At 45.4% G+C, this 20,235-nt stretch overlaps 1 pseudogene across 1 annotated transcript; it reads left to right on the plus strand.

Annotated features, from left to right (window-relative positions):
- Window positions 1-3,878: 3,878 nt before the first annotated feature.
- LOC308420061 (proteasome activator complex subunit 1-like) lies at window positions 3,879-15,667 on the plus strand (annotated as a pseudogene). The gene is made up of 3 exons: window positions 3,879-4,001; window positions 14,193-14,281; window positions 14,983-15,667. The product of its transcript is annotated as a proteasome activator complex subunit 1-like (transcript).
- Window positions 15,668-20,235: the final 4,568 nt, after the last annotated feature.

A 20,235-nucleotide genomic window follows, 5' to 3' on the forward strand; every position in this document is an offset into this window, starting at 1 on the left:
CCAATGGAAAGAAAGGAGTCTAATTTTCTCTTCCCACTCTGAACTACAGGTGTTTTTACAATTTATAGAAAACCATGAACAAAGGTGAGAATATGCTAACTTGAGAATGTAAGTTCTCAGGTTCAGGGCTCAAGTGGAACGAGGAGGTGGATTGTCCTTTTGGATAAGATGTTAGGGTGCCACAGGGAGTCAAACAGCACTGCGGTGGGGCCCTTGTGAGTGAGGGTTCAGACCCAATAGGCAGAGTTGGGGTGTCTTTCTTATAGGTCCCAGGAGAAGGAGGGTGTTCATGGAGTCCAGCTGCCTTTGTTTTTTGAGCAGCAGGGGGAGTGGAAGAAATTTCAGTGAAGGAGTGTGTCTTTTGAGGGTGTGGGAAGAAGGGGAGCATTGTGTTGATCTGTATCCAGTATATGGGTGGGTGATAGGCCAGCAATCCTGGAAGCCAGGCACCTGGGTGTGAGAGCAGGGTATCTTTTGTTTTCTATCAATGTGGTTAAGCTGACACGGGTCTTTATTTATGAATCTCTTCTTTCTCCTTTGAGCCAATTAGCCAATCATATTAGACTGTGAAGTTGAGTTCTCATCAATAGGATGAGATGCAGTTGGGGGATAAAAGAGTTCATTTCATCTATGTGGGCTTTTTGGCTCCATGCTGGCTCCACTGGGTGCAGGCACTCTCTCTTTGCTAAAAGAAATTGCCTTGCTGAATTACTTCTGCTTTATTCCTGTGTTTCTTTGTGGGAAACCAAGATTACTCTTTTTCCAGTGTGAGCCTGTTAGGGGTTCACAGACAGTGTAAGGGAGGGTGGCCTCCTAGGAGTCAGTACAGGACACATCCAAACACCAAATTCTTAGCACAAAGGAGATCTATTACCCTGGAGGGGCAAGCAGGAGTGGGGGTTAGGCTGCAAAGACAGACAGATAGCAAGCAAGCAAGCAAGCAAGCATCATCATCGTCATTACCATCATCATCATCATCAGCAGCAGCAGGAGCAGCAGCAGCAGCAGCAATGGTATTCTGTCTTAATCTCAGGATAGAGAAAAGAGTCCCAGGGGTCTCACGGGATGGTCATTTTAGGTGCCCTGCATGATCTGGGCCTAGCAGAGGTCTTTGTCTCTAGGTCCATTCCTTTGATAAGCAGAGGGTAGAAGCTTTTGTGTCTCTTCTTTTGGAGGTCTGTTTCCAGCTCCACTTGGTAGTGACTTCCTGAATATACTTCACACTCCAACCTACACAAGCAGGGTTCCTTAGGGTGATGTTTGGAGGTGCAAATTCTTTGGCTCCACCCTAAGGAACCACACACTCTGGAAGGAGCCTGGGAATCCAGTATCTATAACAAGCAGTCAAACCATTGTAAAGTTGGTCATGGAGGTTGTCCTAAAAGAGCCAGAGTTGGGGTCAGTTTAAGGCCAGTGGGAAAATTCCACCACAAACCTCGGAGCACAAAGACCCCTCCCTTCCAGGAAGAAAAAAGCTAATTTAGTTCCTGGAACAGCTATAAACCAAACTGTCAGACAAAGCTCCCTGCAGCTCCCAACCTACCCACCTTGGGAAAGTTCTGTAAGGTACACTGAGTCAGTTTGAAAGTTGTTTCACTCCACCAAATGTGTGTACTACCTGCCTAGTAACCATTGTTCAAGTTCCGCTCCAATTGTTTGCAAGGAATAAAATCTCCTTTAGAATCTGCTCAGGGTCATGACCCCTTGAAGTGGGACGGCCCTGACATGTCGGAATGATTAAACTCCTCTTGCTTTTGCATCGAGCACTGCCTCTGTGAATCTCTTTCAAGGGCTTCCAGAAGAGGTCCGGTTCGAGCCTCACAGCCCAGTCTTTGGCTCTCCTTCCCAGCTACTGCTTCCGTCCCTGTGCTCCTGAAAGAGAGGAATTCTGAGGGGAAACAGGTGCAGGATGGGTATTCCGGAGCTAATTAAAACAAGCAAGGAAGCAAGATGGTGCTTACATTTCTCTTCTCCCTTTTATGCCTTCCCTGTGCTGCCTTCCTCTATGGTGGGAACCCCAAGAAATGTGTGGCCCATTTTTCTCAGAAGCCCATTTCACCCAGGGCTGAATCTATTATAAGTAGATATGTAAGGTGCAGGTATGTGTTTAGGACTTTAAGTACCCCTAAAATCAAAAAGTTCACCAGGGAAAGGGTAATAGCACTCTGTGCACACACAAGTCCTACTGGCAAAACCACCGTTGAAGCTGGTTTGAGCCGACTTAGCTAGAGTAGACCATTACCACCTATTGTTCTTTATGTCCTGTTTTGAGGAGCCCTAAGCTAGCGTAGCTGGAAAGACCACTCCTGCTCTATGCCCTGGGATGACGGAGCACTGGTCAGTCTTGAAGCCAACCCCTGCTTAATGTGCTCTCCCTTCCTGAACTGTTTAGTAAAACAGCTATTCATTCTCACGGCTATTTAAATTAGCTAAAATGAAGAGTTCACTTTTTGACTCACACTTCCTGCATGTCAAGTGCTCAGTAACTACCTTTGGATGGAGGCTAATGTGTTGGATGGGGTGCGACATTAACGCCATCCAGATAGCTCTCTTGGGCGATGGTGACTATACTGTTCATGGCATTGCCAATAGGATGTAGATTATAAATAAGTGAAATTTAAGCCAGTTTTCTTTTTAAAAAGTGCTGTTTGTTTTCAAAGAAGCAGCTTTACCTTGATTGGCAATATTCTAAGGATGTGGCTATCCTGTGGTTGACCCATAAGGTCTCACTGCAGGAATGGGGTGGGTGTGGCCTAATATATAGCCAGGTGGGATTACCTCAATCTATACCTTGTTGGAGGGCAATGGTGCCTTGCACAAAGTAAAAGGTCCCTATTGCTCTGGGCTGGACCAAGCCAGAGGGAAGAGAAAGCTGTGGATCCATGCATTTTTGTGCAGTGCACAGCCTATAAAACCTTATGAACCCCAGGTGAGGCTTAGCAGTTGCAAATTTCTTTATCTGAAACTTACAAAGTTTATTCTGGAATTTAAGTTAATGTTCTGTTTAAATATTTAACATTTTATTATTTTATTGTGTATGTGTATGTAAGGGTAGGGTGTGTGTGTGTGTGTGTGTGTGTGTGTGTGTGAAGGAAGGGTGTCTGCACATGAGTGTAAGAGCCTGCCCAAGAAGTCTAGCAGAGGGCATAAGATCCCCTAGAGCTGGAGTTACAGATTGTGAGACACCTGATGTGGGTATTCAAACTAAGCCGGTTCTCCATGAGAGACGTTTGTGCTTTTAAGTGCTGACCCATCTCTTCAGCCCCTTTAATGCTTGTTTTTAAAGCACTTCCAAGGATAAGCCTTAGGGACCAACGAGCCAAAGAAAGGCCAATGCCCTTTAGGTTCATGGGATGTAACACCTGACGCAGCAAGGTGGGTGCAGGGCCTGTCAGACGATAGTTAACCAACTTGGAGGAGGTGCCAAGTTTTTCTGTGTGCCAGAGATGACTCAGGAGAAAGTCTTGAAGCCACAGGACCTGGGAGAGGGGTTGCCGTGGGACTTCATGGTTGCTGCCGCTTACCATCTAATCAAGGGAACTAGTGATGACTGTCAGGTAGTGTCTAAGGATGGAGCTCACAAAGCTGGCTTCTATCTGACTTCACATATGGAGTCCTGGAGAAGCTCTTAGCTGAATTAGTTGTCATTGTAAATAGAACAGTCTGAGAAGTGTATTCAAATTATTTATACTACATTTCATTTTTATTATTTGTGTTATAATTTGGATATGAAATGTCCCCTGCAGGCTCATGTATTGAACACTTGGTGTCCCTATGGTGGGCACAGCTCTGGAGAAGTTGGCAGGTGTGGTTTGGCTGTCATAGGTAGGGTGCTGAGGACAGGTCCTCCAGGGTGTGGTATCCCTCCCTGGTCCACCATGAGCTCTGCTGACATGCCTGACACCAGGAACCCAGCTGTCACAACCTTTCTCCTTCGAACAGTGGACAGAAGTACCAAGAAGCTGCCAGCCCAGAGGACCCTCCTTAGAGTGTCTCTGCAGGTATTGTGGCAACAAGGCAAAAATGAATAACAACGTTTTTATCTATGTTAATTTCTTTGAAAGAGGAGCTTGCTATGTAGTACAGGATGATGTTGAGTTTGCTACCTTCCAGTCCCAGCCTCCTGAAGGCAGGAATTACAGAAGTGCACCATCGAATACGTGTGCACGATTTGTTTGTTTGTTTTTGAGACGGGGTTTCTCTCTGTATCCCTGGCTGTCCTGGAACTCACTCTGTAGATCAGGCTGGCCTCAAACTTATTGAGATCCACCTGCCTCTGCCTCCTGAGTACTGGGATTAAAGGTGTGCACCACCTCCAGGCTTTCTTATATCCTGACTTTTAATTTTATAAGCGTATCTTCAGCAATTTACCATATAATTTACCTTGATTTTCAGGGCCACACATATTGGATGGTAATTTTTACTATGTTCTTTGGTGGTTGACTTTTTTTTTTAGGTTGCTTCTGATTGTTTGCTAATATGAGCTAATATGAGCATGCCTTACAATATATTACTGTTAAGCTTGGATACCTCTTTTTAGAAAAAATCATGGCATCAAAATGTATGAATGCTTTTCTTAGCTTGCTGCCAAGCTGCCCTGAAGAAAGCTCGTTCCTTCTGCATTCCTGCCAGCTGGGGATGACAGTGTCCTTTTCACTGAAGCGTTGCCCAGTTGTCAGAGCTGTAAGGACTCTCTGCAAAGGCTTTCTATGATTATTATTGCTATGCTTAGGAAGAAGAGAATGAGGTGGAGAGATGGCTCCGCAGTGAAGAGCACTCGCTGCTCTTGCAGACCACTCAAGTTCCCAGCACCCGTGCGCTGGTTCATAGAAGCCCAACACCCTTTTTTGGCCCCCACAGGCTCCTGTACACTTGTGCACATGCACAGACAGAGAGACATATATGTAAAGAAACATTAAAAAAAAAAACATTAGACAGAAGAGGACAAGGGGTGAGATGTGAACTGTGCTTGCCGAACGCTGTTGCCTGAGCAGAGGTGTGCAGAGCGGTGTAGTTCGGCAGTAGAGGTAGGAAGAAGGCAGAGCAAGAACGTAGGAAGCAGATTTTCCTTCCGTCTTTGCACTACAGGTTATACTTTTGACCAAAGCTGGGGTTCTTGAGCCCTTTTCCACTTCACTAAAGCTCTGGATAAATACAGGAAATGGATTTGCTGTCTGAGCTGCAGAAAAGCTCCTTCTTACCAGAAAGTCCTAGGTCATGAAATCCATCTATCTACCTGATCCTATATCGAAGTGAAAATGGTTTTTGCAGACTCCGGGATGTTTGATTATTGTGCATCTGGCTTTGGGTGAAGGGAAAATGTGGTTCTCAGGGAACAGGGAGGAGCTCAGCTATGGAGGAGACACTCCCAGCTCTCCCATGCCTCGCTGTGCTCAGTCTGGTTCCGAAAGGCAAGGCGACTGCATCATGGCTCAGTCTGATGCTTCCCGCACAGCATCTTCTCCCTGTGCTAGTTCATGAAGCAGGGAAACAGTCCATCCAGTCACTGGGAGCCCTGGTGCCATCAAGAGAGAGAAGAAAAGGAAGAGAGAGAGAGGAAAAGGAAGAGGGAGAGGAAAAGGAAGAGAGAGAGGAAAAGGAAGAGGGAGAGGAAAAGGAAAAGAGAGAGAAGAAAAGGAAGAGAGAGAGAGGAAAAGGAAGAGGGAGGTAGAAGATCACGTGAACGATCCAGAGGTGGTGTGTGAGAAGGCATGCTGGGTTGTGTTCTGAGGACCGGGAGTCACATCCACACTAATTCATCAACAGCTGATTTATAGACCAGACATATCTCCTCAGTCTTGTTCCCTTCTATGCCAAAGGTATATTCTGTTGGCCTTCCAGAGAGGAGCTGGGGATGAAATATAATCTAGGTGAGAGTGAATTTCAAGCTATAAATCATGACCTCTTACTGTCCTCTGTGAGAACCTAGTGTTAGAATCCACCCTCTGACCAGGCCACAGAATCATCAGTGACCTCTTTTTATACATTACCAGTGTCATGTTACATGCATGACACTGTTGGTGAGCCCCTAGTTAACAGACTCTGGTGCCAGGACAGGCTACCTGGGAGGTGAGTTTACATCAAAGCCATACATTCTGTTCCTCATCTGCCTTTCCCTGCCTAGGAATCAGAGAGGAGGGCTCCAGGCTCTTAATGTGAAACCAGCTGCATCCTCAGAAAGCTGTAAGAAATGAAACCTGCTTCTGCCATGTGGGCCCCGATTCCTTTTTCAGAGACAGAGACCCCGACATGCTGTCTGTCTCTGATGCTGGGATCTGTAAGCTCCTCAGCTCCTTCCATGCCATGGCCTCTCTGCCCATAGCATTCAGAACCCTTTTAAAAGATGCTATACTTTCCAGCAGTCCACCCCAGTTTCCTCTTGAACCCTGCTCTCCCCCCACCTACATCTGAAACCTAAGATCCCTCCTTTTTACCCCTTGGTGGATGAGCTCTTTCTGGCCCCCAGAAAAAGCATAAACCTGTAGGATTTGGCCTAGATTAAAGCCTTCTCAAACGTCTTATTAATATGGGCTACTATTACTTTAATTGACTAAGACTAGTCTGCAACAGGCTGCGCAGCCCAGGCTGGGCACTAACTCCCAGGGCTCCTGCTTTATCCCAGGGCTGGGACCACAGGCAAGTACCACCACACCTCGTTTCCCTCTCACTCCTGTGCTTTGAAAAACTGAGCTTTCAAGTGCCATTTTTGCGTGCCACCATTGATTATTATAACCAAAGTCAAATTCAGGGCTGTGCCAGCAAGATGTCAGTCAGTAAAAAGCTCTTGCCACGGACACGCGCTGACCTGAGTTTGGTCTCCATTGTGAAGAAGAGAACCAACTTCTGAAAATCGTTCCCTGACCTCCAGATACATTCTGTGGTGTATCTGCAACCTCCCCCCATACTGCACATGCACACATTACCACCACCAGCAGCAGTAGTTCATTGTCTTAGTTAGGGTTTTATTGCTGTGGACAGACACCGTGACCAGGGTAACTGTTATAAAGGACAACATGAACTAGGGTGGCTTATAGTTCAGTTCATCATCGTCAAGGCAGGAGCATGGCAGCGTCTAGGCAAGCATGGAGCTGGAGAAGCTGAGAGTTCTACATCTTGTTCCAAAGCCAAACAGGAGAAAACCTGCTCTCATGTGGCTTGTAGGAGGGTCTCAAAAGCCACCCCCACACACAGTGACACACTTCCTCCAACAAGGCCACACCCACTCCAACAAGACCACACTTCTTTAAAATGCCACTCCTTGGGCCACACATATGCAAACTACCACATTTGTTTAAAGACAAAACTACAAACCCAATAAATATTAGACCAATTGCATCTAATACTTTTAAATGCATTTATATTTAATACCTTAAAAATAGCTTTCACTTTCTAAAATAAAACTATTGAGTGAGAAGAGTTGCATTGTTTTAAGCTTTTGCAGTTCTCTTTACTGACTGGATATGCTGTCTTCGGCTGAAGACATACATCCTGTCTGCTGTGATATGCTGCTTTGGCTGAAGACTACAAGGGAAATCAACACCAGACATGCAGTTAGGAAGAAGAGATGCATCTTGTCCTTTCATAAAATTATGGGAGTTATTTGAAACCACATGTGTATAGAAAGTAGTCACTTAAAAATTAGTTACACAGGGCTGGAGAGATGGCTCAGAGGTTAAGAGTGCTGGGTGCTCTTCCAGAGGTCCTGAGTTCAGTTCCCAGCACCAACATGGTGGCTCACAACCATCTATAGTGAGGTCTGGTGCCCTCTTCTGGCATGCAAGCAAATCCGCAGACATGCTGTGTGCTTTGGTATGCTGACCAGAGTTAGCCATTCATTCCAGGTGTCTTTCAGACCTGACAACCACGTTGGTTAATTTCATCACTCAGGAGGGTACTAAAGTACTGAGAAACAGTTTAACTTAGTGTAACGGTTGGAAAGTTTTTCAAAATTTAAAAACTTTTCTTAAAACTCCATTGCTACCATTGGCAACAAAGGCTGTTTGTGGGTTTCTCTGATGTGACAGGTTCATTTTGTTTATTTGAAAATAAACTGCCACATATCAAAGTCTAAATGAGCACATTTTGTCTACCAGTGACCCTTTTTAGGTAAAAATGGTGTTCCATTAAAAGGGGAAACAAGAAAAAACAAACAAACAAACAAACAAACAAAACCCCCCCAAAAACCCACAAAACCTTGCAGCTCAAATTCCTCCTCCCTCCAGAGCTTTTCATCACAGTACCTGCCACAGCAGCCTCCTCAGGATGCCACAGTGCAGAGACTCAAGGTTGAGGGGATAAACAGTCCTATGCTGCATCCAGAACATCCCTAAGTGTACCGTCATTGTGTTGTGGAATGCCTAGCACAGACTAGGCCTGAGTCACAGGAGCAGGCTTGGTGTTACTCTCCTTGGCCATCACACAAATGTCAGCACAACCTGAGAGATAAATATTATCTTTAGGTTATTATGAGAAATTGTTTTACCTTAAAAACCTTCTGAGAGTCTTAGGGCTCTCAGGACTCCATGACCCATTCTTTAAAAACTACTTTTCAGGGGCATCTGAGTCTAAAGCATTGTAGTTGTTGTTAAAATTATCTCTAGCTGGAGGAAGTCTGATGTGCCTAGTTTTATGGAATTTTTCCTTCCTTGTTTGAACTGGGTGACAGGCTCTGTACACTGTTAATCCCACAGATGTAAGGAGAAAGCCCATCGACCCAGATCATCATGGACAAAGTAGTTTAAGTAAGCCTTTTTATAACTTGTGTACACAGGCTGCATCTCCCTAAGGGCAGGGTTCAAGAGATCAGCTTTGGACATGGGTAAGACACGGGCTTTTATAGTTCAGTGTTAATCCCACAGGGAAAACACATGGCCACTACTACAGTTTTGAGCCATATTTGAAGCAAGCTTTAATTAAGTACTGGCCAGGGTAATAAATAGCCTCTGCCCAGGCCCATTCTCAGGCCCCCAGAAAATGGCCATGAGTTACATTGGCCAGATGCTAATGAAAGTGAACCCATGAGGCTGTGTAATTTCTTACCTTTGTCCAGTTGGGGGCAAGCACACATCCCGATGTATTTCTTGCCTTTGTATCTCTCGCTTACACATGATTAAGCACATTTCATAGAGTTGGGTCAAACCAACTTGTTTAGGAAAGTGGAAATATGGGTTTGTTATCTTCTATAGACAACAACTCCCTGAATCTCAGAAAATACCTGTCTTTGGGCAAGGGCTAAGAGGCATTTTTGTTCTATGGATCTCTTAGGCACAGAAATTAAAACTTAAGACATAACTTTGGTTTTCACATCAGGAGTAGGGGTTTCCAAATAGGAAGGCTAGCTGACAAATGGGTGGCGTTACAGAAGCAGAAAATAAGCACAGCTCGGTCAAAACAACCTCCTGAAACAATGACGTGGTTGCGAGGTAGCTATAAAGAATGGACAAATGGGACCTCATGAAATTGCAAAGTTTCTGTAAGACTAAGGACACCGTCAAGAGGACAAAATGGCAGCCAACAGATTGGGGAAAGATCTTTACCAATCCTACATCTGATGGAGGACTAATATTCAATATATACAAAGAACTCAAGAAGTTAGACTCCAGAGAATCAAGTAATTCTATTAAAAATGGAGTACAGAGATAAACAAAGAATTATCAGCTGAGGAATACCAAATGGCTAAGAAGTCCCTAAAGAAATGCTCAATATCCCTAGTCAACAGGGAAATGCAAATCAAAACAACCCAAGATTCCACCTCACACCAGTCAGAATGATTAGAGATCAAAAACTCAGGTTACAGAAGATGCTGGCAAGGATGTAGAGAAAGAGGAACACTCTTCCACCGTTGGTGGGATTGCAAGCTGGAAATCAGTCTGGCGGTTCCTCAGAAAATTGGATATAGCACTACCTGAAGACACAGTTATTCTACTCCAGGGCATATACCCAAAAGAGACTCCAATATATAACAAGGACACATGTTCCACCATGTTCATAGCAGCCTTATTTATAATAGCTAGAAGCTGGAAAGAACCAAGATGTCCTTCAACAGAGGAATGGATACAGAAATTGTGGTATATTTACACAGTGGAGTACTACTCAGCTATTAGAAACAATGACTTTATGAAATTCCTAGGCAAATGGATGGAGCTAAAAGCTATCATTCTGAGTGAGGTAACCCAGTCACAAAAGAACACACATGGTATGCACTCACTGATAAGCAGATACTAGCTCCCAAAAGCTTGGAATACCCAAGAAACAATTCACAGATGTTATGAAGCTCAAAATGAAGGAAGGCCAGAATGTAGATGCTTCGGACCTTCTTAGAAGGGAGAATAAAACACTCACAGGAGGAAATACAGGGACAAATAGAGAAGCAGGGGTTGAAGAAAAGATCATTCAGAGACTGCCTCACCTCAGGATCCACCCCATATGCAGCCACCAAACCCAAGCACTATTGCTGATGCAAGAAGTGCTTACTGGCAGGAGCTAGAAATGGATGCCTCCTCAGAGGCTCTGCCAGAGTCATACAGGTACAGTTGAGGATGCCTGTAGCTAACCATTGGATTGAACATGGGGACCCTAAGGAAAGTGCTAAAGAAAGGACTGAAGGAGCCAAAAGGGTTTTCGACCCCATGGGAAGAACGACATTATCAACCAACCAAACCCTCCAGAGCTCCCAGGGACTAAAATACAACCAATGAGCACACATGGAGAGACCCATGGCTCCAGGTGCATATGTAGCAGAGGAATGCATTGTCTAGCATCAAAGAGAGAAGAGGCCTTTGGTCCAGTAAATGTGCATTTTCCCAGTGTAGGGGAATGCCAAGGCTCTGAGTGAGGAGAGGATTGCTGGGAGAGGAAACACCTCCATGGAAGCAAATGGAGGAGAAGGATGGGAGTAGGGGGAAAGGGGATAACATTTGAAATGTAAATACAGAGAATATAAAAAAGGATAGTCGTAACAAGGTGGTCATAATAACCTTTTGAAAAAAAGGAATGGTACATTTGGGATAGGCAGTACAGAATAAATTGTAGTTAAGGTTACATGTGGAGCATAGTCCAGTCCTTGAGAATCAGATTTAATCATAAACAGGAATGGATCTAGCTTGTCTTTAGTATAAGATGATTTCAAGCCTAAGATAGAGGAAGGTTGGTTTATCAAGGAAAAGTAGATGAGGGCTGTGGTCTCTCTTGGTGGCTGACATGGGCACATGGCACATGAACATCTCCTCCAGGCAGGTGGCTTTGCTGGCAACTCTAGCATCCTAGAGCTGCAGTGACTCAGGTCTTTAGCTCTCTGGAACCTGAACTCTCCCCACCCCCAATCTTCCCAGTTTTGTTTGTTTCCAATCATCTGGATCCTTATCAGCTCCTGAAAGAGCCTTCCAAATGCTTCTCTGCAGTGCTCTGAGTCTCTTTCCTTAATAGACTAAAAACATATGCCCACAACTCCATAAGTTCTGCTACAGATGTGTTTAAACTTCTAAAATTTGACTTCATTGCCTGCCCTACTTCATTTTGGGTGTATTTGGCATATAATTCCAGGTTATAGTCCATTATTGCTGGAAAGACAAGTAGAAACTTAAAGCATCATATCTACAGCCAAGAGAGAAAGAGAATAAACATGTAGATCCTATTTTGCTTGCTGCTTATACTCAGCTAGGTTTCTTTACACAATTCAGTGGCCAGCCTAGGGGATGGTATCACCCACAGTGGGCTCAGTTAAGTAACAATGAAGACAATCACCCACAGATGGGCCCACAGGCAAACCTGATCTAGATACTCCATCTCTCAATAAGTTGTTCTTCCCAGGTGATTCTAAAATGTGTTAACTTGACAGTTAAAACGAACTAACACATTGCCAATATTCAAATGTTTATGAACCTATACTTGGTTTATTGAGACTCAATCCTACCATAAGCCAAGACTGTAACACCTGTCTTCTCTTAAAGCATTAGGGAATCTGGCATTTTTACTTTTAAATTGGGTAACCAGCTGAGGGTTACAAGGAGACTCACTTCCTGTAGACCTCCAAACACAACTTCCTACCTTTTCTGCAGAAGTGCTTCTTACTCTTCGTTGACCTCTTTTAGATTAGACATTCCCATCTCCACTTCTTAGAGAAAAATGACATTTTAAGATTTATTTTATCTTATTTGGTAAACTATGAATAAGTTAATGACAGTTCTCAGTTACTGATAGTTTTGATTTTTTCTTTTTTAAACTTTGTGATGTTGCAAACACCACCTGCATTCAATGGAAACCATTTTTGAAAGATTGGACTTCCATCTTTCCCTGGGCTGGTTATACTCCAGGGATGGCAGGCTGGAAGCCGTAAACTACAGGTCCCAGTTAGCCCTGTAGCTGAAGCTGGGATCTGGATAGCAGACAATCTAACTAGGGACTTAATCTGCACATGTGGTAGATGGTTATAAATGTGGCCCAAGATAATACACTGGGCATTCTTAGCATATTCTGAGAGGCTAGAGAGGTGGCTCAGTAGTTAAGACCATGTATTGCTCTTGGGACCAGAATTCAGTTCTCAGCTCTCACTTTGAGTGGTAGCTCTTAATTACCAGTAACTCTAGCCCTAGGGCACCTAACACTCTCTTCTAATTGCATAGTTCTCCGGCATGAACTTTGTAAGTAACAAGGTTGTATGGGAATATCCAAAGTTTCTACTTGTCTGCTAGGAGACTGTTTGCAAAGCTGTGGTGTTCAATAGCTTGGCAGCATTTTCACCTTTGAACATTTCTAACCTGTGATGGGTTTATTGGCACTCAAGCCTACTATACGCCATGGAACATCTGTCATTTTAAAAATCCCGATGTTTTGGCCAGAAAGACAGAGAACCACCTGCCAGATGATATTCTGAAAGGCATGCCATGTGTATAGACTGAGCTTCCTGGTTAACGTGTGCAGAGATCCAGAGAAGTGTCTACTTACTGGCTCTGGAGCTGCTGCTGTGGGCCCTGTGGGGTCCATAGGGCATTGTTCAGATGCTGAGTATGCATAGCTAAAAAGAAGAAACACAGAGTTCTTGAATGCTTTTGTTGAGATGAGTGTGTCAGGCAGCTGGTTCTGCTGAGGAGCACAGTGTGCTGTATGTAAAATTAGGCAGGTTTGAAGCATCTGCAGACTCAGCTATGCAGCACCAGTGGAGGACCTGGGTTATCACTTCAGTGTGTCTGAGTGGGTCCTGTTAGTTTTTATTCAGCTGGGGTAGGAGGAATCTTGACCAGCTCCCCTTAGAGTGCCTCATGTCCAGGTTGGGGTTTGCAAGTAAGGCCATGATCATTGTTTTCGGGAGCCCATTGTGTGTCTCTGGCCACTATGAATGGGTATGACCTGGGTCAGAGAGCAGATCTGACATGAGCCACCAAGATGAGGCAGCTTAGGGAACCCAGAGATGAGAGGGAAAGTTCCAACATAGCATCGTGGTTCTCTTTCTCTTTTATAAAAAGATCAATCTCATGTCTAATTCATTTGAAAATTCTCCACTTCTCTGTGTGTGTTTTTGGTAAAAATAGAAGTCTCTGAGGATTGCAGGTTCCTGCTGAATTTTATGAGCAACTTCTCAAAGTCTGGTAACCAGGTTCTTCTAATCTTTCCTTGAGTGAATTAAGCACCAGTGGGAGGCTTGCTTTCCGGATGACTGGTTTGAATAAAAGAGTTTCAGCTCGGGTGTAGGAGGCTTTTAAGGTCACCCAATCAACCTGCAGGCCAAAGAAAAGCACAACTAAGACAGTGGACAAGTTGGGGGTACCCTACCCCCTCCTCCTATCCTTGCCTCTTCTGTCCCCTTCCCCTTTCCCTGCAACTCTCTGGGTCCAGACATCACCCTCTCTACAACAAACTCCCAGTGTTCCTCCTTGCCCTCTGGAAGAGCTTTTTAGAGGACAAATAGGATTGAGTTTCCCCCTGGTCATGAGCTTTGGTGCTTCTCTGGTTCAAGGCATCCCATGATGTTTGAAGTTATGTTCGAGGGGTTTGGTGATAGAGAAGGGCAAGAGGAGACCTTTCAGGGGTGTGATGATTTTTCACTATGTAACAGGTGGTAGTTACATGTGTATTCACTTTGTGAGAATTTCTGTAACCGTGCCTCTGGGATGTGTACCTCTCTGAGTGCATGTTATTCTGCTATAAAACTTTTTAAAAGTGGATCCGTCTTAACCCAATCTTCCTGTCCTTCCAAGGTGGAAGTGAAACATATTGTGGAAAGGGATGCGGGATTCCTGAAGGAGGTCGTTAGATTTTGTGGCTTGGAAGTGGAGCATTTTATAAGGTTCCGATCTGTCTGATGAATGGTGTCATAGAACCTCAGAGAGATGGGATAATGACAGTTGCAAGAGACCTTTAGAATCCATTACAAAAGGCTATGCTTTAGGGCTAAAGATGGAGAATTAATCCTGGCCCATTCCCTGTCCTAGAAGGGATTTGTTTCGGATGAGGGTTGATTAAGTGTAGGCAGGCTGTGGCTCTTAGCAGGAATGTGGGTATGCTGTAGTGCAAAGCTTGCTTGAAATCTGCAGTCAGGGCAACTAGGTAGGCAGGAGGCCACAGGATGTTGGACTAATGCCAGCCCTTCCTTCAGAAGCAAGCTGGGGAAATGTCCTTGAGAAATGACCTTCATGGCTGAGCCAATACAGAGACTCTGGAGGAGCTGAGGCATGAGGTTGAAGAAGGGATTTGTGTTCAGGAAGTTGCCAGGAATCTGCAGAGAGAAAAGGGCTTCTGGTGCCAACTGAGTCACCAACTTGCCTTGCTTTTGCAATCACCACCCCTTTTAATCTGGCTTTTAGCGGGGGAGGTGCTCTCTGCACCAGGTATGGTGACACAAGCCTAGAATACCAGCAGTTGGGAGACTGAAACAGCCAGACTGCCACAAGTTTGAGGTCATCCTGAACATAATGGTCATAATGGCATCCTGTATTAAGAACAGACAGGAGTTGTGCTTTCGCTTTCCCTTCCTAATGCCCACCCCAGGCTCCTTGTGTGGCTTTCACTCACGGCTCTGGCCACAACCCCACTGAGTGTCCATCCTAAAACCCAAGCCAAGGTGGATGTGTTTCGTGAAGACCTGTGTAGTAAGACAGAGAACCTGCTTGGGAGATTTTCCCAAGAAGACCTCAGAGTTGGATGCATTCTTAAAGGAACCAGCTCTCAATGAAGCCAACCTGAGTAATCTGAAGGCTCCATTGGACATCTCCTGATCCAGTGAAGGGGAAAGAGAAGGAGGAGTGGAAGAAGCAACAGAAGGAAGAGAAAGATGAAAAGAAGAAAGGGGACGAAGACGACAAAGGTCCTCCCTGTGGCCCTGTGAACTGCAATGGGAAGACTGTGGTCCTCCTGCACTGCCGAAAACCCAAGATAAAAGATGTCGCTGAGCAACTCAATCTGGTCACTACCTGGTTGCAGCTACAGATACCTCTGATAGAGGGAATAATTTTGGAGTGGCTGTCCAGGAAAAGGTGTTTGAGCTGATGACCAGCCTTCATACCAAGCTGGAAGGCTTCCACACGCAGATCTCTAAGCTTCTCAGAGAGGGGTGACACAGCGGCCAGCCAAGCAGCCCCACGTGGGTGATTATCGGCAGCTGGTACATGAGCTGGATGAGGCAGAGTACCAGGAGATGCTCATGGAGATCTGTAATGCTTATGCTGTGCTGTAAGAACTTTGAAGAAGAAGAACTTTGAAGAAGAAGAACTTTGAGAAGCTCGAGAAGCCCTGTGGAGAAAATCTATTGAGCCCTCTCTCTCATTCAGTGATGGGTTTAGCAGAAACCTTCCTCCTCTTCACCAGGAACTCTAGACTGTACCCAGTCCTCTTCCTGCTGGGGTTTCTCCCTCACTCTGCCTCCAAAACATAATAAATACATAGTTGTGCACCAAAACAGTCAGTCAGACAGACAGACAGACCTACTCAACAGCCCCTCTCTCCATTTATTACTTTGCAACTTCGGTTTTGTTAATTAACATTAGAGACTGCTGAGTTGGCCTTGCTGGGGAGTCTTTCTCACTTTGATGGCTCCCTGCAATGCTGTATCCCACCTGGCACAATCCTGGGACCTTGCCAGTATTTGTAAGGGCAACCAGAGGTGTCCAGGTGCTAAGAAGGAGGTCCTGACACTCCATAACCACTTGACTTAGTCCACCTTCTGCTACTATAACCTGGTATCAAAGACTGCATAATTTACAAAGGAAAGAAAATGTGTTTCCCATAGGTTCGAAGGTTGGGGAGGCCAAGAAGTGTGCCTACTGGACAAGGGCTTTGGAACTGCCTCCCGGCATAGTGTAGGGAAAGCATGCCTGCTAGAGACAGCCTTCTGAGCTTCCTCACCAGCAACCCACTCCTTCTAAAACTGGCCCAGTGCCTATGATGTCATGAATCTAGCCATGAAGAAAATCCCTTGTGAGCCTTTCACCTCTTAAAGGCCCTGACTCCCAATACTGCCACCTTGATAATTAGGTCTCATCCTGAGTAGTGGAGGGGACATGCATACCCTAAGACTTCCTGAGGATTGGGTCTCCTCTTCCAGGAGAATGAGGCTCAGAGGGGTTACTCCAAACACTCAGCTCATCAGCAATGAAATGGGTTCAAACCTTGAAGTATCTGTCTCCACAGTCCCTGCCCTGACTTTATGCAGCCTGAATTCTGCAGGCTGTCCTAAGGACTCCCTGCTGAGCAATCCCAGCAGTTGCTATCTTTGATTCAGGGAAACTTAACTGTCCCAACAATGGACTCAAAGATTCCATAGACCATGGAAGTGTGCAAGTGACTCTGGGAGCTGGTCTCTAATAGTGGCCGGTTACATCCCTAGCCATATGGTATCTTCACAGCATGCATTAATCACATTAAAATATCTGCAGCTGTCTGTACACATCAGCTTCTTTGGTGGGCTCCTCTTTTCAGGATTTATAACTTTCCCATTGTTGTTGATGTGGGTAAATACAGATACATAGATTGGATTGTGCTTTTGATTGGAAGCTGCAGAAAAATCCTATCCCAGGGACCTAAAGAGCAAAAGGGAGTGTTATAACTTCAGTAAGAAATCCAGAGGGGCCAGGTATGGTGCTAAATATTTTTTTTGGTCTTTTTCCTCAGTCCTGCCCTGTGCCCCACTTCCCCCAGCTGAGGACCAAACCCAGGGTCTTGACTTGCTAGCTCAGCACTCTAAAATTAAGCTAAATTCCCAATCCTGGTGCTGAACACTTAATCTCAGCACTTGGGAGACAGAGGCAGATAGGTCTCTGGGTTTGAAGCCATCTTGATCTACATAGAGAATTCAAGGCTATCAAAGTTGACAAAGTAAGACCCTTCCTTAAAAGAAGAAAGACAGACAGATGGAAGAAAGGAAGGGGAAAGAAAGAGAGAAAGTCTGAGGAAGGAGAGGCTGCCGGCGCAGGACCTTTGGTCTGTGGTCTCAGCTCAGCTTCTGTCCACTGGCTTCACTCATCCTCAGGCAGTAACAGGATGGTAGTGCTCGCTCCAGACTTCACATCCAGATACAGCAACCTGCAAGTTTCCTTCCTGTACCTGTCTTCCCAGATCCTGCCAGTCTTTCACCCCGAGCTGTATAGACTAATCACAGACCTTCCCTAAATCAAGGGGGAACGTGTTAATCCCTAGGTTAGTCTAAGCCAACAGTTGGAGGTTGGACCTTGCTGGGAAAGATGAGTACCCCAAAGTAGGTTTCTGTCTATAAGGGCTCAGGATTGGGGTGTACATTCTTTCACCTTTGTAATTAGTTAGTTAGTTAATCACTTTTGAGACAGGGTTTCTTGTAGTCAAGGGTGCCTTTGACCTCCTGATCCTCTTGCTTTCACTATGTGAGTGTTAGGATTGTGGGTATTTTCTGTCTCACCCAGTTTTGGATTGGATCTTAACTGGCATCCAGTGCCCCCAGGTTCAGGAAGGTTTCTCCAGCTCTTAACCTACCTCTTTACGCCACCAGTTCTCACTGCTGCACCCCCCCACCCCGTCGACTTTCTGCACAAAGTAGCCCTTTGTGTTTGCAAGACCTATGGGTCTCACCTGCACACATCAGCTCACTGTCCACACGGGTTCGCCAACCCATTCATCCCGGGGTAATACCCAGAAGGCTTGTGTTTCCTTTCTAACCCACCCACTGCAGCCTCTTCTGGCTTCTCCAGCCAGCTAGCCCCACAGCATGAAGCCTCTTCAGGTAGTTATTTGGTGCTCTGCTTGCAAACTTCCCAAGCCCCTAAGTCATCCCTTCTGCATTTTATAGGTGTGTTTCATGAGAGTATAGCAGTGCCCCCCCCCCTTTGACAACTCCAGGCACAGGATCCATGTACCCCCATGACTTCTGAGTTCCGCAACTGTGCTTGGAGGATAGACAGCCAGGTGTCCTCAGCCAGGTCTCGAAGAGATGTCCTCCTCTGCTTGAAGAGATGGCACCTGCATCTACATGTATGAGGCTTGCAGGGCCAGCTCCAGCAATGACGTCCAGAAAATCCTGGGCATAACTGATCTTTGGAGTCAGGGTGTCATACTTCTGGATTAATTTAAGTGCTATCATGAACAAGCCACGCCTGCCTGCAACACTGCTATGTTACAACAGAAGGAACGAAGTCAGCGCACAGCGTGACGGCTTTCTCCACTGATGCAGCACCTGCTGCTGGTCGAAGGGGGTCCACACATTCACAAGACTCAGCTGAGGCGGCACCTGTAATTCCATCTCTCCAAAACTCTCTTATTTCTCCCCTCCTCTGTTTCCACTGAGCTTGTGCAAACCCTTTGCTGCTGCCTTAGCCCAACATAAAAGATTCCTTTACAGGCTGGCCTGCCTGACTCTACTAAGGTATGTGTTCCTTCAGGGACACAGTGTGTTTTTCTGGATCATTGAGTCATGTGAGGACAGATCCGTGCCTGTCAGGCAACAGGAGCTTAATAAGTCTCTGTTGACTTAAATTGCATTAATTATTGCTTAGGAGAGCAGAAAGCATGGTTCTGAAAACATGAAGATGTAACTTAATAAAAACAATGGTTTTTACGTAAGATCCGTCCTGAGCAGAGGACAGGAACAGTCAGGAGTAGTAACTGACAAGGACCACCCTTCTGGGAATGACCTGTGTTGGTTTTGGTTTGTTTTGGTCTTGTTCTGTAGCCCAGACTGATCTTGAATTCGTTGTTTAGGCTAAACTGACCTTGGACTGGTGGTGGTCTTCTTGCCATCTTCCAACTGCTGAGAGTCCAGCAAGTTTGCCAAGCTCTGCCACGAGAGTTAGAATCCTCTGCGCAGTGTAGGGATCATCCCGGAGGAGAGGATGGAGCAGGTTGTGTCTGCGGCTGGGGTCTAAGCACGGACTCGGGAACCTGGAAGCTGAAGTGGCTAAGGGAGGACTGCCGTAAGGGACTTGTCACCTGTGTATATTTAATCATTTTGCCCCAGCTCAGCAAGTCATGCCTCCACCCCCACCCCACCCGGTCCTTAGACTTAGAGCCCCACGGTCCCATTTTCAGTCCTGGATGGACTGAGACCTCAGGGCAAGGAGATGAGGAAGACCTGGATCTAGTAGGTGCCAGGATCAGTAGAGGCCTAAGGATCATGGTGATAAACCAAATGAACTGTTCCATGAAATACACAGTAACTTCCCACAGGGACACACCAAAGTAACAAACTGCAGGCCCGGGAGACTGCACAGTTGGGAAAGTACTTGCCTTGTAAGCAAGAGGACCTGATCCCAGTTCCCAGAACTCACTTTAAAAAGCAGGGTGTGGTGTGGACTTGCAACCCCAGTGCTTGGGAGGCAGAGATGGGAGGGCCCCTGGGGCTCACAGGCAAGCTAGTCTTCTTGGCAAACTCCAGATCAATGAGAGGCCCAGTCTCAAAACCAAGGTGACTTGAGGAATAACATTCTGGCTTCTGTCAGCAGTCACATACACACATACCTCACCAACATATGAGCAAGCACATGCACACAAAACAAAAGCAAGATGCAAAATGTGTATCAAAGTACTGATTTTATGTGATTGAAATTCAACCAAACACCAAAGACAACTAAATTAGGTTAGTCTGTGCAGTTCTTATGCCCAGTGTTGGGTTATGTAATAAAATACACATTAACTATAAATATTTATTTTATAACTATTATTTTTAATAAACTATTGTTTACTAAAATGTGTATATGTATATGAATGTGTATGTATCTATACGTACATCTATATGTGTGTATATGTATGTGTGTATGTATGTATATATATGTGGGAACATAT

Source organism: Micromys minutus (genome assembly GCF_963924665.1).
Source record: "Micromys minutus genome assembly, chromosome: 4".
Lineage (NCBI taxonomy): Eukaryota > Metazoa > Chordata > Mammalia > Rodentia > Muridae > Micromys > Micromys minutus.